Source organism: Pelobates fuscus, chromosome 2 (assembly GCF_036172605.1).
Source record: "Pelobates fuscus isolate aPelFus1 chromosome 2, aPelFus1.pri, whole genome shotgun sequence".
Classification (NCBI taxonomy): domain Eukaryota; kingdom Metazoa; phylum Chordata; class Amphibia; order Anura; family Pelobatidae; genus Pelobates; species Pelobates fuscus.
In genome coordinates, this window is record NC_086318.1 from 287,356,933 (window position 1) to 287,377,189 (window position 20,257).

The 20,257-nt window shown below is 42.3% G+C and overlaps 72 pseudogenes; all 72 read left to right on the top strand.

Moving 5' to 3' along the window:
* The first annotated feature begins 99 nt into the window (after window positions 1-99).
* Window positions 100-218, top strand: LOC134598443 (5S ribosomal RNA; annotated as a pseudogene).
* Window positions 219-352: 134 nt separating this feature from the next.
* Window positions 353-471, top strand: LOC134594191 (5S ribosomal RNA; annotated as a pseudogene).
* A 377-nt stretch (window positions 472-848) lies between these two features.
* Window positions 849-967, top strand: LOC134595733 (5S ribosomal RNA; annotated as a pseudogene).
* A 134-nt stretch (window positions 968-1,101) lies between these two features.
* Window positions 1,102-1,220, top strand: LOC134596743 (5S ribosomal RNA; annotated as a pseudogene).
* Window positions 1,221-1,354: 134 nt separating this feature from the next.
* On the top strand, window positions 1,355-1,473 carry LOC134588866 (5S ribosomal RNA; annotated as a pseudogene).
* Window positions 1,474-1,607: 134 nt separating this feature from the next.
* LOC134595808 (5S ribosomal RNA) lies at window positions 1,608-1,726 on the top strand (annotated as a pseudogene).
* Window positions 1,727-2,042: 316 nt separating this feature from the next.
* Window positions 2,043-2,161, top strand: LOC134593219 (5S ribosomal RNA; annotated as a pseudogene).
* A 316-nt stretch (window positions 2,162-2,477) lies between these two features.
* On the top strand, window positions 2,478-2,596 carry LOC134587975 (5S ribosomal RNA; annotated as a pseudogene).
* A 134-nt stretch (window positions 2,597-2,730) lies between these two features.
* On the top strand, window positions 2,731-2,849 carry LOC134594727 (5S ribosomal RNA; annotated as a pseudogene).
* A 134-nt stretch (window positions 2,850-2,983) lies between these two features.
* Window positions 2,984-3,102, top strand: LOC134593231 (5S ribosomal RNA; annotated as a pseudogene).
* Window positions 3,103-3,236: 134 nt separating this feature from the next.
* On the top strand, window positions 3,237-3,355 carry LOC134593242 (5S ribosomal RNA; annotated as a pseudogene).
* Window positions 3,356-3,580: 225 nt separating this feature from the next.
* Window positions 3,581-3,699, top strand: LOC134588114 (5S ribosomal RNA; annotated as a pseudogene).
* A 134-nt stretch (window positions 3,700-3,833) lies between these two features.
* LOC134588302 (5S ribosomal RNA) lies at window positions 3,834-3,952 on the top strand (annotated as a pseudogene).
* Window positions 3,953-4,086: 134 nt separating this feature from the next.
* Window positions 4,087-4,205, top strand: LOC134591454 (5S ribosomal RNA; annotated as a pseudogene).
* Window positions 4,206-4,339: 134 nt separating this feature from the next.
* On the top strand, window positions 4,340-4,458 carry LOC134593254 (5S ribosomal RNA; annotated as a pseudogene).
* A 225-nt stretch (window positions 4,459-4,683) lies between these two features.
* Window positions 4,684-4,802, top strand: LOC134595884 (5S ribosomal RNA; annotated as a pseudogene).
* A 134-nt stretch (window positions 4,803-4,936) lies between these two features.
* On the top strand, window positions 4,937-5,055 carry LOC134598236 (5S ribosomal RNA; annotated as a pseudogene).
* Window positions 5,056-5,189: 134 nt separating this feature from the next.
* On the top strand, window positions 5,190-5,308 carry LOC134591571 (5S ribosomal RNA; annotated as a pseudogene).
* Window positions 5,309-5,533: 225 nt separating this feature from the next.
* On the top strand, window positions 5,534-5,652 carry LOC134589348 (5S ribosomal RNA; annotated as a pseudogene).
* Window positions 5,653-5,786: 134 nt separating this feature from the next.
* LOC134595853 (5S ribosomal RNA) lies at window positions 5,787-5,905 on the top strand (annotated as a pseudogene).
* Window positions 5,906-6,039: 134 nt separating this feature from the next.
* On the top strand, window positions 6,040-6,158 carry LOC134593976 (5S ribosomal RNA; annotated as a pseudogene).
* Window positions 6,159-6,292: 134 nt separating this feature from the next.
* On the top strand, window positions 6,293-6,411 carry LOC134593266 (5S ribosomal RNA; annotated as a pseudogene).
* A 134-nt stretch (window positions 6,412-6,545) lies between these two features.
* Window positions 6,546-6,664, top strand: LOC134594880 (5S ribosomal RNA; annotated as a pseudogene).
* A 134-nt stretch (window positions 6,665-6,798) lies between these two features.
* Window positions 6,799-6,917, top strand: LOC134597289 (5S ribosomal RNA; annotated as a pseudogene).
* A 134-nt stretch (window positions 6,918-7,051) lies between these two features.
* LOC134597643 (5S ribosomal RNA) lies at window positions 7,052-7,170 on the top strand (annotated as a pseudogene).
* A 134-nt stretch (window positions 7,171-7,304) lies between these two features.
* LOC134596862 (5S ribosomal RNA) lies at window positions 7,305-7,423 on the top strand (annotated as a pseudogene).
* A 134-nt stretch (window positions 7,424-7,557) lies between these two features.
* On the top strand, window positions 7,558-7,676 carry LOC134596468 (5S ribosomal RNA; annotated as a pseudogene).
* Window positions 7,677-7,810: 134 nt separating this feature from the next.
* LOC134593278 (5S ribosomal RNA) lies at window positions 7,811-7,929 on the top strand (annotated as a pseudogene).
* A 478-nt stretch (window positions 7,930-8,407) lies between these two features.
* On the top strand, window positions 8,408-8,526 carry LOC134594469 (5S ribosomal RNA; annotated as a pseudogene).
* A 134-nt stretch (window positions 8,527-8,660) lies between these two features.
* On the top strand, window positions 8,661-8,779 carry LOC134594746 (5S ribosomal RNA; annotated as a pseudogene).
* Window positions 8,780-8,913: 134 nt separating this feature from the next.
* Window positions 8,914-9,032, top strand: LOC134596864 (5S ribosomal RNA; annotated as a pseudogene).
* Window positions 9,033-9,166: 134 nt separating this feature from the next.
* Window positions 9,167-9,285, top strand: LOC134588698 (5S ribosomal RNA; annotated as a pseudogene).
* A 134-nt stretch (window positions 9,286-9,419) lies between these two features.
* Window positions 9,420-9,538, top strand: LOC134595854 (5S ribosomal RNA; annotated as a pseudogene).
* A 134-nt stretch (window positions 9,539-9,672) lies between these two features.
* Window positions 9,673-9,791, top strand: LOC134598312 (5S ribosomal RNA; annotated as a pseudogene).
* Window positions 9,792-9,925: 134 nt separating this feature from the next.
* Window positions 9,926-10,044, top strand: LOC134593290 (5S ribosomal RNA; annotated as a pseudogene).
* Window positions 10,045-10,178: 134 nt separating this feature from the next.
* Window positions 10,179-10,297, top strand: LOC134594882 (5S ribosomal RNA; annotated as a pseudogene).
* Window positions 10,298-10,431: 134 nt separating this feature from the next.
* On the top strand, window positions 10,432-10,550 carry LOC134594644 (5S ribosomal RNA; annotated as a pseudogene).
* A 134-nt stretch (window positions 10,551-10,684) lies between these two features.
* Window positions 10,685-10,803, top strand: LOC134595885 (5S ribosomal RNA; annotated as a pseudogene).
* A 134-nt stretch (window positions 10,804-10,937) lies between these two features.
* On the top strand, window positions 10,938-11,056 carry LOC134596865 (5S ribosomal RNA; annotated as a pseudogene).
* Window positions 11,057-11,190: 134 nt separating this feature from the next.
* LOC134595855 (5S ribosomal RNA) lies at window positions 11,191-11,309 on the top strand (annotated as a pseudogene).
* A 134-nt stretch (window positions 11,310-11,443) lies between these two features.
* On the top strand, window positions 11,444-11,562 carry LOC134589490 (5S ribosomal RNA; annotated as a pseudogene).
* A 478-nt stretch (window positions 11,563-12,040) lies between these two features.
* On the top strand, window positions 12,041-12,159 carry LOC134594350 (5S ribosomal RNA; annotated as a pseudogene).
* A 134-nt stretch (window positions 12,160-12,293) lies between these two features.
* LOC134588126 (5S ribosomal RNA) lies at window positions 12,294-12,412 on the top strand (annotated as a pseudogene).
* Window positions 12,413-12,546: 134 nt separating this feature from the next.
* Window positions 12,547-12,665, top strand: LOC134596866 (5S ribosomal RNA; annotated as a pseudogene).
* A 134-nt stretch (window positions 12,666-12,799) lies between these two features.
* LOC134593301 (5S ribosomal RNA) lies at window positions 12,800-12,918 on the top strand (annotated as a pseudogene).
* A 134-nt stretch (window positions 12,919-13,052) lies between these two features.
* Window positions 13,053-13,171, top strand: LOC134593313 (5S ribosomal RNA; annotated as a pseudogene).
* A 225-nt stretch (window positions 13,172-13,396) lies between these two features.
* Window positions 13,397-13,515, top strand: LOC134594739 (5S ribosomal RNA; annotated as a pseudogene).
* A 134-nt stretch (window positions 13,516-13,649) lies between these two features.
* LOC134593325 (5S ribosomal RNA) lies at window positions 13,650-13,768 on the top strand (annotated as a pseudogene).
* Window positions 13,769-13,902: 134 nt separating this feature from the next.
* Window positions 13,903-14,021, top strand: LOC134593338 (5S ribosomal RNA; annotated as a pseudogene).
* Window positions 14,022-14,246: 225 nt separating this feature from the next.
* On the top strand, window positions 14,247-14,365 carry LOC134593349 (5S ribosomal RNA; annotated as a pseudogene).
* Window positions 14,366-14,499: 134 nt separating this feature from the next.
* Window positions 14,500-14,618, top strand: LOC134593361 (5S ribosomal RNA; annotated as a pseudogene).
* Window positions 14,619-14,752: 134 nt separating this feature from the next.
* LOC134588888 (5S ribosomal RNA) lies at window positions 14,753-14,871 on the top strand (annotated as a pseudogene).
* A 134-nt stretch (window positions 14,872-15,005) lies between these two features.
* Window positions 15,006-15,124, top strand: LOC134589349 (5S ribosomal RNA; annotated as a pseudogene).
* A 134-nt stretch (window positions 15,125-15,258) lies between these two features.
* On the top strand, window positions 15,259-15,377 carry LOC134595167 (5S ribosomal RNA; annotated as a pseudogene).
* Window positions 15,378-15,511: 134 nt separating this feature from the next.
* On the top strand, window positions 15,512-15,630 carry LOC134595739 (5S ribosomal RNA; annotated as a pseudogene).
* Window positions 15,631-15,764: 134 nt separating this feature from the next.
* LOC134588356 (5S ribosomal RNA) lies at window positions 15,765-15,882 on the top strand (annotated as a pseudogene).
* Window positions 15,883-16,016: 134 nt separating this feature from the next.
* LOC134596111 (5S ribosomal RNA) lies at window positions 16,017-16,135 on the top strand (annotated as a pseudogene).
* A 134-nt stretch (window positions 16,136-16,269) lies between these two features.
* Window positions 16,270-16,388, top strand: LOC134594751 (5S ribosomal RNA; annotated as a pseudogene).
* A 134-nt stretch (window positions 16,389-16,522) lies between these two features.
* On the top strand, window positions 16,523-16,641 carry LOC134593373 (5S ribosomal RNA; annotated as a pseudogene).
* A 134-nt stretch (window positions 16,642-16,775) lies between these two features.
* On the top strand, window positions 16,776-16,894 carry LOC134589459 (5S ribosomal RNA; annotated as a pseudogene).
* A 134-nt stretch (window positions 16,895-17,028) lies between these two features.
* LOC134588867 (5S ribosomal RNA) lies at window positions 17,029-17,147 on the top strand (annotated as a pseudogene).
* Window positions 17,148-17,281: 134 nt separating this feature from the next.
* On the top strand, window positions 17,282-17,400 carry LOC134593384 (5S ribosomal RNA; annotated as a pseudogene).
* A 225-nt stretch (window positions 17,401-17,625) lies between these two features.
* Window positions 17,626-17,744, top strand: LOC134594645 (5S ribosomal RNA; annotated as a pseudogene).
* Window positions 17,745-17,878: 134 nt separating this feature from the next.
* LOC134596293 (5S ribosomal RNA) lies at window positions 17,879-17,997 on the top strand (annotated as a pseudogene).
* Window positions 17,998-18,131: 134 nt separating this feature from the next.
* Window positions 18,132-18,250, top strand: LOC134593395 (5S ribosomal RNA; annotated as a pseudogene).
* Window positions 18,251-18,384: 134 nt separating this feature from the next.
* Window positions 18,385-18,503, top strand: LOC134596445 (5S ribosomal RNA; annotated as a pseudogene).
* Window positions 18,504-18,728: 225 nt separating this feature from the next.
* LOC134596305 (5S ribosomal RNA) lies at window positions 18,729-18,847 on the top strand (annotated as a pseudogene).
* A 134-nt stretch (window positions 18,848-18,981) lies between these two features.
* On the top strand, window positions 18,982-19,100 carry LOC134591689 (5S ribosomal RNA; annotated as a pseudogene).
* A 225-nt stretch (window positions 19,101-19,325) lies between these two features.
* LOC134588822 (5S ribosomal RNA) lies at window positions 19,326-19,444 on the top strand (annotated as a pseudogene).
* Window positions 19,445-19,578: 134 nt separating this feature from the next.
* LOC134588621 (5S ribosomal RNA) lies at window positions 19,579-19,697 on the top strand (annotated as a pseudogene).
* Window positions 19,698-19,831: 134 nt separating this feature from the next.
* On the top strand, window positions 19,832-19,950 carry LOC134598348 (5S ribosomal RNA; annotated as a pseudogene).
* A 134-nt stretch (window positions 19,951-20,084) lies between these two features.
* On the top strand, window positions 20,085-20,203 carry LOC134595168 (5S ribosomal RNA; annotated as a pseudogene).
* Window positions 20,204-20,257: the final 54 nt, after the last annotated feature.

The window sequence follows — 20,257 nt, forward strand, 5'->3', positions numbered from 1 at the left end:
TCAGACCACTTTTTTCCCTATCCAGAAGCGTCTTGTCTTTTGTCGCAACCAGAGTTTGATATTCTACCAACATTAGCGAGATCGCATTCTCTTAATTTCACTTACGGCCATACCAGTCTGAAAATGCCTGATCTCGTCAGATCTCGGAAGCCATCCAGACTCGGGCATGGTTAGTATTTGTATGGGAGACCAACTAGGAACCTCAGGTGCCGTAAGCTTTTGTTTATTTCTTTTTTGCATTATGATGTCATAATCAGACCACTTTTTTCCCTATCCAGAAGCGTCTTGTCTTTTGTCGCAACCAGAGTTTGATATTCTACCAACATTAGCGAGATCGCATTCTCTTAATTTCCCTTACGGCCATACCAGTCTGAAAATGCCTGATCTCGTCAGATCTCGGAAGCCATCCAGACTTGGGCCTGGTTAGTACTTGTATGGGAGACCAACTAGGAACCTCAGGTGCCGTAAGCTTTTGTTTATTTATTTTTTGCATTATGATGTCATAATCAGACCACTTTTTTCCCTATCCAGAAGCGTCTTGTCTTTTGTCGCAACCAGAGTTTGATATTCTACCAACATTAGCGAGATCGCATTCTCTTAATTTCACTTACGGCCATACCAGTCTGAAAATGTCAGATCTCGGAAGCCATCCAGACTCGGGCCTGGTTAGTACTTGTATGGGAGACCAACTAGGAACCTCAGGTGCCATAAGCTTTTGTTTATTTATTTTTTGCATTATGATGACATAATCAGACCACTTTTTTCCCTATCCAGAAGCGTCTTGTCTTTTGTCGCAACCAGAGTTTGATATTCTACCAACATTAGCGAGATCGCATTCTCTTAATTTCACTTTCGGCCATACCAGTCTGAAAATGCCTGATCTCGTCAGATCTCGGAAGCCATCCAGACTCGGGCCTGGTTAGTACTTGTATGGGAGACCAACTAGGAACCTCAGGTGCCGTAAGCTTTTGTTTATTTCTTTTTTGCATTATGATGTCATAATCAGACCACTTTTTTCCCTATCCAGAAGCGTCTTGTCTTTTGTCGCAACCAGAGTTTGATATTCTACCAACATTAGCGAGATCGCATTCTCTTAATTTCACTTACGGCCATACCAATCTGAAAATGCCTGATCTCATCAGATCTCGGAAGACATCCAGACTCGGGCCTGGTTAGTACTTGTATGGGAGACCAACTAGGAACCTCAGGTGCCGTAAGCTTTTGTTTATTTATTTTTTGCATTATGATGTCATAATCAGACCACTTTTTTCCCTATCCAGAAGCGTCTTGTCTAATGTCGCAACCAGAGTTTGATATTCTACCAACATTAGCGAGATCGCATTCTCTTAATTTCACTTATGGCCATACCAGTCTGAAAATGCCTTATCTCGTCAGATCTCGGAAGCTATCCAGACACGGGCCTGGTTAGTACTTGTATGGGAGACCAACTAGGAACCTCAGATGCCGTAAGCTTTTGTTTATTTCTTTTTTGCATTATGATGTCATAATCAGACCACTTTTTTCCCTATCCAGAAGCGTCTTGTCTTTTGTCGCAACCAGAGTTTGATATTCTACCAACATTAGCGAGATCGCATTCTCTTAATTTCACTTACGGCCATACCAGTCTGAAAATGCCTGATCTCGTCAGATCTCGGAAGCCATCCAGACTCGGGCCTGGTTAGTATTTGTATGGGAGACCAACTAGGAACCTCAGGTGCCGTAAGCTTTTGTTTATTTCTTTTTTGCATTATGATGTCATAATCAGACCACTTTTTTCCCTATGGGAGACCAACTAGGAACCTCAGGTGCCGTAAGCTTTTGTTTATTTATTTTTTGCATTATGATGTCATAATCAGACCACTTTTTTCCCTATGGGAGACCAACTAGGAACCTCAGGTGCCGTAAGCTTTTGTTTATTTCTTTTTTGCATTATGATGTCATAATCAGACCACTTTTTTCCCTATCCAGAAGCGTCTTGTCTTTTGTCGCAACCAGAGTTTGATATTCTACCAACATTAGCGAGATCGCATTCTCTTAATTTCACTTACGGCCATACCAGTCTGAAAATGCCTGATCTCGTCAGATCTCGGAAGCCATCCAGACTCGGGCCTGGTTAGTACTTGTATGGGAGACCAACTAGGAACCTCAGGTGCCGTAAGCTTTTGTTTATTTCTTTTTTGCATTATGATGTCATAATCAGACCACTTTTTTCCCTATGGGAGACCAACTAGGAACCTCAGGTGCCGTAAGCTTTAGTTTATTTCTTTTTTGCATTATGATGTCATAATCAGACCACTTTTTTCCCTATGGGAGACCAACTAGGAACCTCAGGTGCCGTAAGCTTTTGTTTATTTCTTTTTTGCATTATGATGTCATAATCAGACCACTTTTTTCCCTATCCAGAAGCGTCTTGTCTTTTGTCGCAACCAGAGTTTGATATTCTACCAACATTAGCGAGATCGCATTCTCTTAATTTCCCTTATGGCCATACCAGTCTGAAAATGCCTGATCTCGTCAGATCTCGGAAGCCATCCAGACTCGGGCCTGGTTAGTACTTGTATTGGAGACCAACTAGGAACCTCAGGTGCCGTAAGCTTTTGTTTATTTCTTTTTTGCATTATGATGTCATAATCAGACCACTTTTTTCCCTATCCAGAAGCGTCTTGTCTTTTGTCGCAACCAGAGTTTGATATTCTACCAACATTAGCGAGATCGCATTCTCTTAATTTCACTTACGGCCATACCAGTCTGAAAATGCCTGATCTCGTCAGATCTCAGAAGCCATCCAGACTCGGGCCTGGTTAGTACTTGTATGGGAGACCAACTAGGAACCTCAGGTGCCGTAAGCTTTTGTTTATTTCTTTTTTGCATTATGATGTCATAATCAGACCACTTTTTTCCCTATCCAGAAGCGTCTTGTCTTTTGTCGCAACCAGAGTTTGATATTCTACCAACATTAGCGAGATCGCATTCTCTTAATTTCACTTACGGCCATACCAGTCTGAAAATGCCTGATCTCGTCAGATCTCGGAAGCCATCCAGACTCGGGCCTGGTTAGTACTTGTATGGGAGACCAACTAGGAACCTCAGGTGCCGTAAGCTTTTGTTTATTTCTTTTTTGCATTATGATGTCATAATCAGACCACTTTTTTCCCTATCCAGAAGCGTCTTGTCTTTTGTCGCAACCAGAGTTTGATATTCTACCAACATTAGCGAGATCGCATTCTCTTAATTTCACTTACGGCCATACCAGTCTGAAAATGCCTGATCTCGTCAGATCTCGGAAGCCATCCAGACTCGGGCCTGGTTAGTACTTGTATGGGAGACCAACTAGGAACCTCAGGTGCCGTAAGCTTTAGTTTATTTCTTTTTTGCATTATGATGTCATAATCAGACCACTTTTTTCCCTATGGGAGACCAACTAGGAACCTCAGGTGCCGTAAGCTTTTGTTTATTTCTTTTTTGCATTATGATGTCATAATCAGACCACTTTTTTCCCTATCCAGAAGCGTCTTGTCTTTTGTCGCAACCAGAGTTTGATATTCTACCAACATTAGCGAGATCACATTCTCTTAATTTCACTTACGGCCATACCAGTCTGAAAATGCCTGATCTCGTCAGATCTCAGAAGCTATCCAGACTCGGGTCTGGTTAGTACTTGTATGGGAGACCAACTAGGAACCTCAGGTGCCGTAAGCTTTTGTTTATTTCTTTTTTGCATTATGATGTCATAATCAGACCACTTTTTTCCCTATCCAGAAGCGTCTTGTCTTTTGTCGCAACCAGAGTTTGATATTCTACCAACATTAGCGAGATCGCATTCTCTTAATTTCACTTACGGCCATACCAGTCTGAAAATGCCTGATCTCGTCAGATCTCGGAAGCCATCCAGACTCGGGCCTGGTTAGTACTTGTATGGGTGACCAACTAGGAACCTCAGGTGCCGTAAGCTTTTGTTTATTTCTTTTTTGCATTATGATGTCATAATCAGACCACTTTTTTCCCTATCCAGAAGCGTCTTGTCTTTTGTCGCAACCAGAGTTTGATATTCTACCAACATTAGCGAGATCGCATTCTCTTAATTTCGCTTACGGCCATACCAGTCTGAAAATGCCTGATCTCGTCAGATCTCGGAAGCCATCCAGACTCGGGCCTGGTTAGTACTTGTATGGGAGACCAACTAGGAACCTCAGGTGCCGTAAGCTTTTGTTTATTTCTTTTTTGCATTATGATGTCATAATCAGACCACTTTTTTCCCTATCCAGAAGCGTCTTGTCTTTTGTCGCAACCAGAGTTTGATATTCTACCAACATTAGCGAGATCGCATTCTCTTAATTTCACTTACGGCCATACCAGTCTGAAAATGCCTGATCTCGTCAGATCTCGGAAGCCATCCAGACTCGGGCCTGGTTAGTACTTGTATGGGAGACCAACTAGGAACCTCAGGTGCCGTAAGCTTTAGTTTATTTCTTTTTTGCATTATGATGTCATAATCAGACCACTTTTTTCCCTATGGGAGACCAACTAGGAACCTCAGGTGCCGTAAGCTTTTGTTTATTTCTTTTTTGCATTATGATGTCATAATCAGACCACTTTTTTCCCTATCCAGAAGCGTCTTGTCTTTTGTCGCAACCAGAGTTTGATATTCTACCAACATTAGCGAGATCGCATTCTCTTAATTTCACTTACGGCCATACCAGTCTGAAAATGCCTGATCTCGTCAGATCTCGGAAGCCATCCAGACTCGGGTCTGGTTAGTACTTGTATGGGAGACCAACTAGGAACCTCAGGTGCCGTAAGCTTTTGTTTATTTCTTTTTTGCATTATGATGTCATAATCAGACCACTTTTTTCCCTATCCAGAAGCGTCTTGTCTTTTGTCGCAACCAGAGTTTGATATTCTACCAACATTAGCGAGATCGCATTCTCTTAATTTCAATTACGGCCATACCAGTCTGAAAATGCCTGATCTCGTCAGATCTCGGAAGCCATCCAGACTTGTGCCTGGTTAGTACTTGTATGGGAGACCAACTAGGAACCTCAGGTGCCGTAAGCTTTTGTTTATTTCTTTTTTGCATTATGATGTCATAATCAGACCACTTTTTTCCCTATCCAGAAGCGTCTTGTCTTTTGTCGCAACCAGAGTTTGATATTCTACCAACATTAGCGAGAACGCATTCTCTTAATTTCGCTTACGGCCATACCAGTCTGAAAATGCCTGATCTCGTCAGATCTCGGAAGCCATCCAGACTCGGGCCTGGTTAGTACTTGTATGGGAGACCAACTAGGAACCTCAGGTGCCGTAAGCTTTAGTTTATTTCTTTTTTGCATTATGATGTCATAATCAGACCACTTTTTTCCCTATGGGAGACCAACTAGGAACCTCAGGTGCCGTAAGCTTTTGTTTATTTCTTTTTTGCATTATGATGTCATAATCAGACCACTTTTTTCCCTATCCAGAAGCGTCTTGTCTTTTGTCGCAACCAGAGTTTGATATTCTACCAACATTAGCGAGATCGCATTCTCTTAATTTCCCTTACGGCCATACCAGTCTAAAAATGCCTGATCTCGTCAGATCTCGGAAGCCATCCAGACTCGGGCCTGGTTAGTACTTGTATTTGAGATCAACTTGGAACCTCAGGTGCCGTAAGCTTTTGTTTATTTATTTTTTGCATTTTGATGTCATAATCAGACCACTTTTTTCCCTATGCAGAAGCATCTTGTCTTTTGTCGCAACCAGAGTTTGATATTCTACCAACATTAGCGAGATCGCATTCTCTTAATTTCACTTACGGCCATACCAGTCTGAAAATGCCTGATCTCGTCAGATCTCGGAAGCCATCCAGACTCGGGCCTGGTTAGTACTTGTATGGGAGACCAACTAGGAACCTCAGGTGCCGTCAGCTTTTGTTTATTTCTTTTTTGCATTATGATGTCATAATCAGACCACTTTTTTCCCTATCCAGAAGCGTCTTGTCTTTTGTCGCAACCAGAGTTTGATATTCTACCAACATTAGCGAGATCGCATTCTCTTAATTTCACTTACGGCCATACCTGTCTGAAAATGCCTGATCTCGTCAGATCTCGGAAGCCATGCAGACTCGGGCCTGGTTAGTACTTGTATGGGAGACCAACTAGGAACCTCAGGTGCCGTAAGCTTTTGTTTATTTCTTTTTTGCATTATGATGTCATAATCAGACCACTTTTTTCCCTATCCAGAAGCGTCTTGTCTTTTGTCGCAACCAGAGTTTGATATTCTACCAACATTAGCGAGATCGCATTCTCTTAATTTCACTTACGGCCATACCAGTCTGAAAATGCCTGATCTCGTCAGATCTCGGAAGCCATCCAGACTCGGGCCTGGTTAGTACTTGTATGGGAGACCAACTAGGAACCTCAGGTGCCGTAAGCTTTTGTTTATTTCTTTTTTGCATTATGATGTCATAATCAGACCACTTTTTTCCCTATCCAGAAGCATCTTGTCTTTTGTCGCAACCAGAGTTTGATATTCTACCAACATTAGCGAGATCGCATTCTCTTAATTTCACTTATGGCCATACCAGTCTGAAAATGCCTGATCTCGTCAGATCTCGGAAGCCATCCAGACTCGGGCCTGGTTAGTACTTGTATGGGAGACCAACTAGGAACCTCAGGTGCCGTAAGCTTTTGTTTATTTCTTTTTTGCATTATGATGTCATAATCAGACCACTTTTTTCCCTATCCAGAAGCGTCTTGTCTTTTGTCGCAACCAGAGTTTGATATTCTACCAACATTAGCGAGATCGCATTCTCTTAATTTCCCTTACGGCCATACCAGTCTGAAAATGCCTGATCTCGTCAGATCTCGGAAGCCATCCAGACTCAGGCCTGGTTAGTACTTGTATGGGAGACCAACTAGGAACCTCAGGTGCCGTAAGCTTTAGTTTATTTCTTTTTTGCATTATAATGTCATAATCAGACCACTTTTTTCCCTATCCAGAAGCGTCTTGTCTTTTGTCGCAACCAGAGTTTGATATTCTACCAACATTAGCGAGATCGCATTCTCTTAATTTCAATTACGGCCATACCAGTCTGAAAATGCCTGATCTCGTCAGATCTCGGAAGCCATCCAGACTCGGGTCTGGTTAGTACTTGTATGGGAGACCAACTAGGAACCTCAGGTGCCGTAAGCTTTTGTTTATTTCTTTTTTGCATTATGATGTCATAATCAGACCACTTTTTTCCCTATCCAGAAGCGTCTTGTCTTTTGTCGCAACCAGAGTTTGATATTCTACCAACATTAGCGAGATCGCATTCTCTTAATTTCACTTACGGCCATACCAGTCTGAAAATGCCTGATCTCGTCAGATCTCGGAAGCCATCCAGACTCGTGCCTGGTTAGTACTTGTATGGGTGACCAACTAGGAACCTCAGGTGCCGTAAGCTTTTGTTTATTTCTTTTTTGCATTATGATGTCATAATCAGACCACTTTTTTCCCTATCTAGAAGCATCTTGTCTTTTGTCGCAACCAGAGTTTGATATTCTACCAACATTAGCGAGATCGCATTCTCTTAATTTCACTTACGGCCATACCAGTCTGAAAATGCCTGATCTCGTCAGATCTCGGAAGCCATCCAGACTCGGGCCTGGTTAGTACTTGTATGGGAGACCAACTAGGAACCTCAGGTGCCGTCAGGTTTTGTTTATTTCTTTTTTGCATTATGATGTCATAATCAGACCACTTTTTTCCCTATCCAGAAGCGTCTTGTCTTTTGTCGCAACCAGAGTTTGATATTCTACCAACATTAGCGAGATCGCATTCTCTTAATTTCACTTACGGCCATACCAGTCTGAAAATGCCTGATCTCGTCAGATCTCGGAAGCCATCCAGACTCGGGCCTGGTTAGTACTTGTATGGGAGACCAACTAGGAACCTCAGGTGCCGTAAGCTTTAGTTTATTTCTTTTTTGCATTATGATGTCATAATCAGACCACTTTTTTCCCTATGGGAGACCAACTAGGAACCTCAGGTGCCGTAAGCTTTTGTTTATTTCTTTTTTGCATTATGATGTCATAATCAGACCACTTTTTTCCCTATCCAGAAGCGTCTTGTCTTTTGTCGCAACCAGAGTTTGATATTCTACCAACATTAGCGAGATCGCATTCTCTTAATTTCCCTTATGGCCATACCAGTCTAAAAATGCCTGATCTCGTCAGATCTCGGAAGCCATCCAGACTCGGGCCTGGTTAGTACTTGTATTTGAGACCAACTAGGAACCTCAGGTGCCGTAAGCTTTTGTTTATTTCTTTTTTGCATTATGATGTCATAATCAGACCACTTTTTTCCCTATCCAGAAGCGTCTTGTCTTTTGTCGCAACCAGAGTTTGATATTCTACCAACATTAGCGAGATCGCATTCTCTTAATTTCACTTACGGCCATACCAGTCTGAAAATGCCTGATCTCATCAGATTTCGGAAGTCATCCAGACTCGGGCCTGGTTAGTACTTGTATGGGAGACCAACTAGGAACCTCAGGTGCCGTAAGCTTTTGTTTATTTCTTTTTTGCATTATGATGTCATAATCAGACCACTTTTTTCCCTATCCAGAAGCGTCTTGTCTTTTGTCGCAACCAGAGTTTGATATTCTACCAACATTAGCGAGATCGCATTCTCTTAATTTCACTTACGGCCATACCAGTCTGAAAATGCCTGATCTCGTCAGATCTCAGAAGCCATCCAGACTCGGGTCTGGTTAGTACTTGTATGGGAGACCAACTAGGAACCTCAGGTGCCGTAAGCTTTTGTTTATTTCTTTTTTGCATTATGATGTCATAATCAGACCACTTTTTTCCCTATCCAGAAGCGTCTTGTCTTTTGTCGCAACCAGAGTTTGATATTCTACCAACATTAGCGAGATCGCATTCTCTTAATTTCACTTACGGCCATACCAGTCTGAAAATGCCTGATCTCGTCAGATCTCGGAAGCCATCCAGACTCGTGCCTGGTTAGTACTTGTATGGGTGACCAACTAGGAACCTCAGGTGCCGTAAGCTTTTGTTTATTTCTTTTTTGCATTATGATGTCATAATCAGACCACTTTTTTCCCTATCCAGAAGCATCTTGTCTTTTGTCGCAACCAGAGTTTGATATTCTACCAACATTAGCGAGATCGCATTCTCTTAATTTCACTTACGGCCATACCAGTCTGAAAATGCCTGATCTCGTCAGATCTCGGAAGCCATCCAGACTCGGGCCTGGTTAGTACTTGTATTTGAGATCAACTTGGAACCTCAGGTGCCGTAAGCTTTTGTTTATTTATTTTTTGCATTTTGATGTCATAATCAGACCACTTTTTTCCCTATGCAGAAGCGTCTTGTCTTTTGTCGCAACCAGAGTTTGATATTCTACCAACATTAGCGAGATCGCATTCTCTTAATTTCACTTACGGCCATACCAGTCTGAAAATGCCTGATCTCGTCAGATCTCGGAAGCCATCCAGACTCGGGCCTGGTTAGTACTTGTATGGGAGACCAACTAGGAACCTCAGGTGCCGTCAGCTTTTGTTTATTTCTTTTTTGCATTATGATGTCATAATCAGACCACTTTTTTCCCTATCCAGAAGCGTCTTGTCTTTTGTCGCAACCAGAGTTTGATATTCTACCAACATTAGCGAGATCGCATTCTCTTAATTTCACTTACGGCCATATCTGTCTGAAAATGCCTGATCTCGTCATATCTCGGAAGCCATGCAGACTCGGGCCTGGTTAGTACTTGTATGGGAGACCAACTAGGAACCTCAGGTGCCGTAAGCTTTTGTTTATTTCTTTTTTGCATTATGATGTCATAATCAGACCACTTTTTTCCCTATCCAGAAGCGTCTTGTCTTTTGTCGCAACCAGAGTTTGATATTCTACCAACATTAGCGAGATCGCATTCTCTTAATTTCACTTACGGCCATACCAGTCTGAAAATGCCTGATCTCGTCAGATCTCGGAAGCCATCCAGACTCGGGCCTGGTTAGTACTTGTATGGGAGACCAACTAGGAACCTCAGGTGCCGTAAGCTTTTGTTTATTTCTTTTTTGCATTATGATGTCATAATCAGACCACTTTTTTCCCTATCCAGAAGCGTCTTGTCTTTTGTCGCAACCAGAGTTTGATATTCTACCAACATTAGCGAGATCGCATTCTCTTAATTTCACTTATGGCCATACCAGTCTGAAAATGCCTGATCTCGTCAGATCTCGGAAGCCATCCAGACTCGGGCCTGGTTAGTACTTGTATGGGAGACCAACTAGGAACCTCAGGTGCCGTAAGCTTTTGTTTATTTCTTTTTTGCATTATGATGTCATAATCAGACCACTTTTTTCCCTATCCAGAAGCGTCTTGTCTTTTGTCGCAACCAGAGTTTGATATTCTACCAACATTAGCGAGATCGCATTCTCTTAATTTCCCTTACGGCCATACCAGTCTGAAAATGCCTGATCTCGTCAGATCTCGGAAGCCATCCAGACTCGGGCCTGGTTAGTACTTGTATGGGAGACCAACTAGGAACCTCAGGTGCCGTAAGCTTTTGTTTATTTCTTTTTTGCATTATAATGTCATAATCAGACCACTTTTTTCCCTATCCAGAAGCGTCTTGTCTTTTGTCGCAACCAGAGTTTGATATTCTACCAACATTAGCGAGATCGCATTCTCTTAATTTCACTTACGGCCATACCAGTCTGAAAATGCCTGATCTCGTCAGATCTCGGAAGCCATCCAGACTCGGGTCTGGTTAGTACTTGTATGGGAGACCAACTAGGAACCTCAGGTGCCGTAAGCTTTTGTTTATTTCTTTTTTGCATTATGATGTCATAATCAGACCACTTTTTTCCCTATCCAGAAGCGTCTTGTCTTTTGTCGCAACCAGAGTTTGATATTCTACCAACATTAGCGAGATCGCATTCTCTTAATTTCACTTACGGCCATACCAGTCTGAAAATGCCTGATCTCGTCAGATCTCGGAAGCCATCCAGACTCGTGCCTGGTTAGTACTTGTATGGGTGACCAACTAGGAACCTCAGGTGCCGTAAGCTTTTGTTTATTTCTTTTTTGCATTATGATGTCATAATCAGACCACTTTTTTCCCTATCCAGAAGCATCTTGTCTTTTGTCGCAACCAGAGTTTGATATTCTACCAACATTAGCGAGATCGCATTCTCTTAATTTCACTTACGGCCATACCAGTCTGAAAATGCCTGATCTCGTCAGATCTCGGAAGCCATCCAGACTCGGGCCTGGTTAGTACTTGTATGGGAGACCAACTAGGAACCTCAGGTGCCGTCAGCTTTTGTTTATTTCTTTTTTGCATTATGATGTCATAATCAGACCACTTTTTTCCCTATCCAGAAGCGTCTTGTCTTTTGTCGCAACCAGAGTTTGATATTCTACCAACATTAGCGAGATCGCATTCTCTTAATTTCTCTTACGGCCATACCAGTCTGAAAATGCCTGATCTCGTCAGATCTCGGAAGCCATCCAGACTCGGGCCTGGTTAGTACTTGTATGGGAGACCAACTAGGAACCTCAGGTGCCGTAAGCTTTAGTTTATTTCTTTTTTGCATTATGATGTCATAATCAGACCACTTTTTTCCCTATGGGAGACCAACTAGGAACCTCAGGTGCCGTAAGCTTTTGTTTATTTCTTTTTTGCATTATGATGTCATAATCAGACCACTTTTTTCCCTATCCAGAAGCGTCTTGTCTTTTGTCGCAACCAGAGTTTGATATTCTACCAACATTAGCGAGATCGCATTCTCTTAATTTCCCTTATGGCCATACCAGTCTAAAAATGCCTGATCTCGTCAGATCTCGGAAGCCATCCAGACTCGGGCCTGGTTAGTACTTGTATTTGAGACCAACTAGGAACCTCAGGTGCCGTAAGCTTTTGTTTATTTCTTTTTTGCATTATGATGTCATAATCAGACCACTTTTTTCCCTATCCAGAAGCGTCTTGTCTTTTGTCGCAACCAGAGTTTGATATTCTACCAACATTAGCGAGATCGCATTCTCTTAATTTCACTTACGGCCATACCAGTCTGAAAATGCCTGATCTCATCAGATTTCGGAAGTCATTCAGACTCGGGCCTGGTTAGTACTTGTATGGGAGACCAACTAGGAACCTCAGGTGCCGTAAGCTTTTGTTTATTTCTTTTTTGCATTATGATGTCATAATCAGACCACTTTTTTCCCTATCCAGAAGCGTCTTGTCTTTTGTCGCAACCAGAGTTTGATATTCTACCAACATTAGCGAGATCACATTCTCTTAATTTCACTTACGGCCATACCAGTCTGAAAATGCCTGATCTCGTCAGATCTCAGAAGCTATCCAGACTCGGGTCTGGTTAGTACTTGTATGGGAGACCAACTAGGAACCTCAGGTGCCGTAAGCTTTTGTTTATTTCTTTTTTGCATTATGATGTCATAATCAGACCACTTTTTTCCCTATCCAGAAGCGTCTTGTCTTTTGTCGCAACCAGAGTTTGATATTCTACCAACATTAGCGAGATCGCATTCTCTTAATTTCACTTACGGCCATACCAGTCTGAAAATGCCTGATCTCGTCAGATCTCGGAAGCCATCCAGACTCGTGCCTGGTTAGTACTTGTATGGGTGACCAACTAGGAACCTCAGGTGCCGTAAGCTTTTGTTTATTTCTTTTTTGCATTATGATGTCATAATCAGACCACTTTTTTCCCTATCCAGAAGCATCTTGTCTTTTGTCGCAACCAGAGTTTGATATTCTACCAACATTAGCGAGATCGCATTCTCTTAATTTCACTTACGGCCATACCAGTCTGAAAATGCCTGATCTCGTCAGATCTCGGAAGCCATCCAGACTCGGGCCTGGTTAGTACTTGTATGGGAGACCAACTAGGAACCTCAGGTGCCGTAAGCTTTTGTTTATTTCTTTTTTGCATTATGATGTCATAATCAGACCACTTTTTTCCCTATCCAGAAGCGTCTTGTCTTTTGTCGCAACCAGAGTTTGATATTCTACCAACATTAGCGAGAACGCATTCTCTTAATTTCACTTACGGCCATACCAGTCTGAAAATGCCTGATCTCGTCAGATCTCGGAAGCCATCCAGACTCGGGCCTGGTTAGTACTTGTATGGGAGACCAACTAGGAACCTCAGGTGCCGTAAGCTTTAGTTTATTTCTTTTTTGCATTATGATGTCATAATCAGACCACTTTTTTCCCTATGGGAGACCAACTAGGAACCTCAGGTGCCGTAAGATTTTGTTTATTTCTTTTTTGCATTATGATGTCATAATCAGACCACTTTTTTCCCTATCCAGAAGCGTCTTGTCTTTTGTCGCAACCAGAGTTTGATATTCTACCAACATTAGCGAGATCACATTCTCTTAATTTCACTTACGGCCATACCAGTCTGAAAATGCCTGATCTCGTCAGATCTCAGAAGCCATCCAGACTCGGGCCTGGTTAGTACTTGTATGGGAGACCAACTAGGAACCTCAGGTGCCGTAAGCTTTTGTTTATTTCTTTTTTGCATTATGATGTCATAATCAGACCACTTTTTTCCCTATCCAGAAGCGTCTTGTCTTTTGTCGCAACCAGAGTTTGATATTCTACCAACATTAGCGAGATCGCATTCTCTTAATTTCACTTACGGCCATACCAGTCTGAAAATGCCTGATCTCGTCAGATCTCGGAAGCCATCCAGACTCGGGCCTGGTTAGTACTTGTATGGGAGACCAACTAGGAACCTCAGGTGCCGTAAGCTTTTGTTTATTTCTTTTTTGCATTATGATGTCATAATCAGACCACTTTTTTCCCTATCCAGAAGCGTCTTGTCTTTTGTCGCAACCAGAGTTTGATATTCTACCAACATTAGCGAGATCGCATTCTCTTAATTTCACTTACGGCCATACCAGTCTGAAAATGCCTGATCTCGTCAGATCTCGGAAGCCATCCAGACTCGGGCCTGGTTAGTACTTGTATGGGAGACCAACTAGGAACCTCAGGTGCCGTAAGCTTTAGTTTATTTCTTTTTTGCATTATGATGTCATAATCAGACCACTTTTTTCCCTATGGGAGACCAACTAGGAACCTCAGGTGCCGTAAGCTTTTGTTTATTTCTTTTTTGCATTATGATGTCATAATCAGACCACTTTTTTCCCTATCCAGAAGCGTCTTGTCTTTTGTCGCAACCAGAGTTTGATATTCTACCAACATTAGCGAGATCACATTCTCTTAATTTCACTTACGGCCATACCAGTCTGAAAATGCCTGATCTCGTCAGATCTCGGAAGCCATCCAGACTCGGGCCTGGTTAGTACTTGTATGGGAGACCAACTAGGAACCTCAGGTGCCGTAAGCTTTTGTTTATTTCTTTTTTGCATTATGATGTCATAATCAGACCACTTTTTTCCCTATCCAGAAGCGTCTTGTCTTTTGTCGCAACCAGAGTTTGATATTCTACCAACATTAGCGAGATCGCATTCTCTTAATTTCACTTACGGCCATACCAGTCTGAAAATGCCTGATCTCGTCAGATCTCGGAAGCCATCCAGACTCGGGCCTGGTTAGTACTTGTATGGGAGACCAACTAGGAACCTCAGGTGCCGTAAGCTTTTGTTTATTTCTTTTTTGCATTATGATGTCATAATCAGACCACTTTTTTCCCTATCCAGAAGCATCTTGTCTTTTGTCGCAACCAGAGTTTGATATTCTACCAACATTAGCGAGATCGCATTCTCTTAATTTCCCTTACGGCCATACCAGTCTGAAAATGCCTGATCTCGTCAGATCTCGGAAGCCATCCAGACTCGGGCCTGGTTAGTACTTGTATTTGAGATCAACTTGGAACCTCAGGTGCCGTAAGCTTTTGTTTATTTCTTTTTTGCATTTTGATGTCATAATCAGACCACTTTTTTCCCTATGCAGAAGCGTCTTGTCTTTTGTCGCAACCAGAGTTTGATATTCTACCAACATTAGCGAGATCGCATTCTCTTAATTTCCCTTACGGCCATACCAGTCTAAAAATGCCTGATCTCGTCAGATCTCGGAAGCCATCCAGACTCGGGCCTGGTTAGTACTTGTATTTGAGATCAACTTGGAACCTCAGGTGCCGTAAGCTTTTGTTTATTTATTTTTTGCATTTTGATGTCATAATCAGACCACTTTTTTCCCTATGCAGAAGCGTCTTGTCTTTTGTCGCAACCAGAGTTTGATATTCTACCAACATTAGCAAAATCGCATTCTCTTAATTTCACTTACGGCCATACCAGTCTGAAAATGCCTGATCTCATCAGATCTCGGAAGCCATCCAGACTCGGGCCTGGTTAGTACTTGTATGGGAGACCAACTAGGAACCTCAGGTGCCGTCAGCTTTTGTTTATTTCTTTTTTGCATTATGATGTCATAATCAGACCACTTTTTTCCCTATCCAGAAGCGTCTTGTCTTTTGTCGCAACCAGAGTTTGATATTCTACCAACATTAGCGAGATCGCATTCTCTTAATTTCACTTACGGCCATATTTGTCTGAAAATGCCTGATCTCGTCAGATCTCGGAAGCCATGCAGACTCGGGCCTGGTTAGTACTTGTATGGGAGACCAACTAGGAACCTCAGGTGCCGTAAGCTTTTGTTTATTTCTTTTTTGCATTATGATGTCATAATCAGACCACTTTTTTCCCTATCCAGAAGCGTCTTGTCTTTTGTCGCAACCAGAGTTTGATATTCTACCAACATTAGCGAGATCGCATTCTCTTAATTTCACTTACGGCCATACCAGTCTGAAAATGCCTGATCTCGTCAGATCTCGGAAGCCATCCAGACTCGGGCCTGGTTAGTACTTGTATGGGAGTCAACTAGGAACCTCAGGTGCCGTAAGCTTTTGTTTATTTCTTTTTTGCATTATGATGTCATAATCAGACCACTTTTTTCCCTATCCAGAAGCGTCTTGTCTTTTGTCGCAACCAGAGTTTGATATTCTACCAACATTAGCGAGATCGCATTCTCTTAATTTCCCTTACGGCCATACCAGTCTGAAAATGCCTGATCTCGTCAGATCTTGGAAGCCATCCAGACTTGGGCCTGGTTAGTACTTGTATGGGAGACCAACTAGGAACCTCAGGTGCCGTAAGCTTTTGTTTATTTCTTTTTTGCATTATGATGTCATAATCAGACCACTTTTTTCCCTATCCAGAAGCGTCTTGTCTTTTGTCGCAACCAGAGTTTGATATTCTACCAACATTAGCGAGATCGCATTCTCTTAATTTCACTTACGGCCATACCAGTCTGAAAATGCCTGATCTCGTCAGATCTCAGAAGCCATCCAGACTCGGGCCTGGTTAGTACTTGTATGGGAGACCAACTAGGAACCTCAGGTGCCGTAAGCTTTTGTTTATTTCTTTTTTGCATTATGATGTCATAATCAGACCACTTTTTTCCCTATCCAGAAGCGTCTTGTCTTTTGTCGCAACCAGAGTTTGATATTCTACCAACATTAGCGAGATCGCATTCTCTTAATTTCACTTACGGCCATACCAGTCTGAAAATGCCTGATCTCGTCAGATCTCGGAAGCCATCCAGACTCGGGCCTGGTTAGTACTTGTATGGGAGACCAACTAGGAACCTCAGGTGCCGTAAGCTTTTGTTTATTTCTTTTTTGCATTATGATGTCATAATCAGACCACTTTTTTCCCTATCCAGAAGCGTCTTGTCTTTTGTCGCAACCAGAGTTTGATATTCTACCAACATTAGCGAGATCGCATTCTCTTAATTTCACTTACGGCCATACCAGTCTGAAAATGCCTGATCTCATCAGATCTCGGAAGACATCCAGACTCGGGCCTGGTTAGTACTTGTATGGGAGACCAACTAGGAACCTCAGGTGCCGTAAGCTTTTGTTTATTTCTTTTTTGCATTATGATGTCATAATCAGACCACTTTTTTCCCTATCCAGAAGCGTCTTGTCTATTGTCGCAACCAGAGTTTGATATTCTACCAACATTAGCGAGATCGCATTCTCTTAATTTCACTTATGGCCATACCAGTCTGAAAATGCCTTATCTCGTCAGATCTCGGAAGCTATCCAGACACGGGCCTGGTTAGTACTTGTATGGGAGACCAACTAGGAACCTCAGATGCCGTAAGCTTTTGTTTATTTCTTTTTTGCATTATGATGTCATAATCAGACCACTTTTTTCCCTATCCAGAAGCGTCTTGTCTTTTGTCGCAACCAGAGTTTGATATTCTACCAACATTAGCGAGATCGCATTCTCTTAATTTCACTTACGGCCATACCAGTCTGAAAATGCCTGATCTCGTCAGATCTCGGAAGCCATCCAGACTCGGGCCTGGTTAGTACTTGTATGGGAGACCAACTAGGAACCTCAGGTGCCGTAAGCTTTTGTTTATTTCTTTTTTGCATTATGATGTCATAATCAGACCACTTTTTTCCCTATGGGAGACCAACTAGGAACCTCAGGTGCCGTAAGCTTTTGTTTATTTCTTTTTTGCATTATGATGTCATAATCAGACCACTTTTTTCCCTATCCAGAAGCGTCTTGTCTTTTGTCGCAACCAGAGTTTGATATTCTACCAACATTAGCGAGATCGCATTCTCTTAATTTCCCTTACGGCCATACCAGTCTGAAAATGCCTGATCTCGTCAGATCTCGGAAGCCATCCAGACTCGGGCCTGGTTAGTACTTGTATGGGAGACCAACTAGGAACCTCAGGTGCCGTAAGCTTTTGTTTATTTCTTTTTTGCATTATGATGTCATAATCAGACCACTTTTTTCCCTATCCAGAAGCGTCTTGTCTTTTGTCGCAACCAGAGTTTGATATTCTACCAACATTAGCGAGATCGTATTCTCTTAATTTCACTTACGGCCATACCAGTCTGAAAATGCCTGATCTCATCAGATCTCGGAAGCCATCCAGACTCGGGCCTGGTTAGTACTTGTATGGGAGACCAACTAGGAACCTCAGGTGCCGTAAGCTTTTGTTTATTTCTTTTTTGCATTATGATGTCATAATCAGACCACTTTTTTCCCTATCCAGAAGCGTCTTGTCTTTTGTCGCAACCAGAGTTTGATATTCTACCAACATTAGCGAGATCGCATTCTCTTAATTTCACTTACGGCCATACCAGTCTGAAAATGCCTGATCTCGTCAGATCTCGGAAGCCATCCAGACTCGGGCCTGGTTAGTACTTGTATGGGAGACCAACTAGGAACCTCAGGTGCCGTAAGCTTTTGTTTATTTCTTTTTTGCATTATGATGTCATAATCAGACCACTTTTTTCCCTATCCAGAAGCATCTTGTCTTTTGTCGCAACCAGAGTTTGATATTCTACCAACATTAGCGAGATCGCATTCTCTTAATTTCACTTACGGCCATACCAGTCTGAAAATGCCTGATCTTGTCAGATCTCGGAAGCCATCCAGACTCGGGCCTGGTTAGTACTTGTATGGGAGACCAACTAGGAACCTCAGGTGCCGTAAGCTTTTGTTTATTTCTTTTTTGCATTATGATGTCATAATCAGACCACTTTTTTCCCTATGGGAGACCAACTAGGAACCTCAGGTGCCGTAAGCTTTTGTTTATTTCTTTTTTGCATTATGATGTCATAATCAGACCACTTTTTTCCCTATCCAGAAGCGTCTTGTCTTTTGTCGCAACCAGAGTTTGATATTCTACCAACATTAGCGAGATCGCATTCGCTTAATTTCACTTACGGCCATACCAGTCTGAAAATGCCTGATCTCATCAGATCTCGGAAGCCATCCAGACTCGGGCCTGGTTAGTACTTGTATGGGAGACCAACTAGGAACCTCAGGTGCCGTAAGCTTTTGTTTATTTCTTTTTTGCATTATGATGTCATAATCAGACCACTTTTTTCCCTATCCAGAAGCGTCTTGTCTTTTGTCGCAACCAGAGTTTGATATTCTACCAACATTAGCGAGATCGCATTCTCTTAATTTCGCTTACGGCCATACCAGTCTGAAAATGCCTGATCTCGTCAGATCTCGGAAGCCATCCAGACTCGGGCCTGGTTAGTACTTGTATGGGAGACCAACTAGGAACCTCAGGTGCCGTAAGCTTTTGTTTATTTCTTTTTTGCATTATGATGTCATAATCAGACCACTTTTTTCCCTATGGGAGACCAACTAGGAACCTCAGGTGCCGTAAGCTTTTGTTTATTTCTTTTTTGCATTATGATGTCATAATCAGACCACTTTTTTCCCTATCCAGAAGCGTCTTGTCTATTGTCGCAATCAGAGTTTGATATTCTACCAACATTAGCGAGATCGCATTCTCTTAATTTCCCTTACGGCCATACCAGTCTGAAAATGCCTGATCTCGTCAGATCTCGGAAGCCATCCAGACACGGGCATGGTTAGTACTTGTATGGGAGACCAACTAGGAACCTCAGATGCCGTAAGCTTTTGTTTATTTCTTTTTTGCATTATGATGTCATAATCAGACCACTTTTTTCCCTATCCAGAAGCGTCTTGTCTTTTGTCGCAACCAGAGTTTGATATTCTACCAACATTAGCGAGATCGCATTCTCTTAATTTCACTTACGGCCATACCAGTCTGAAAATGCCTGATCTTGTCAGATCTCGGAAGCCATCCAGACTCGGGCCTGGTTAGTATTTGTATGGGAGACCAACTAGGAACCTCAGGTGCCATAAGCTTTTGTTTATTTATTTTTTGCATTATGATGTCATAATCAGACCACTTTTTTCCCTATCCAGAAGCGTCTTGTCTTTTGTCGCAACCAGAGTTTGATATTCTACCAACATTAGCGAGATCGCATTCTCTTAATTTCACTTACGGCCATACCAGTCTGAAAATGCCTGATCTTGTCAGATCTCGGAAGCCATCCAGACTCGGGCCTGGTTAGTACTTGTATGGGAGACCAACTAGGAACCTCAGGTGCCATAAGCTTTTGTTTATTTCTTTTTTGCATTATGATGTCATAATCAGACCACTTATTTCCCTATCCAGAAGCGTCTTGTCTTTTGTCGCAACCAGAGTTTGATATTCTACCAACATTAGCGAGATCGCATTCTCTTAATTTCACTTATGGCCATACCAGTCTGAAAATGCCTGATCTCGTCAGATCTCGGAAGCCATCCAGACTCGGGCCTGGTTAGTACTTGTATGGGCGACCAACTAGGAACCTCAGGTGCCGTAAGCTTTTGTTTATTTCTTTTTTGCATTATGATGTCATAATCAGACCACTTTTTTCCTT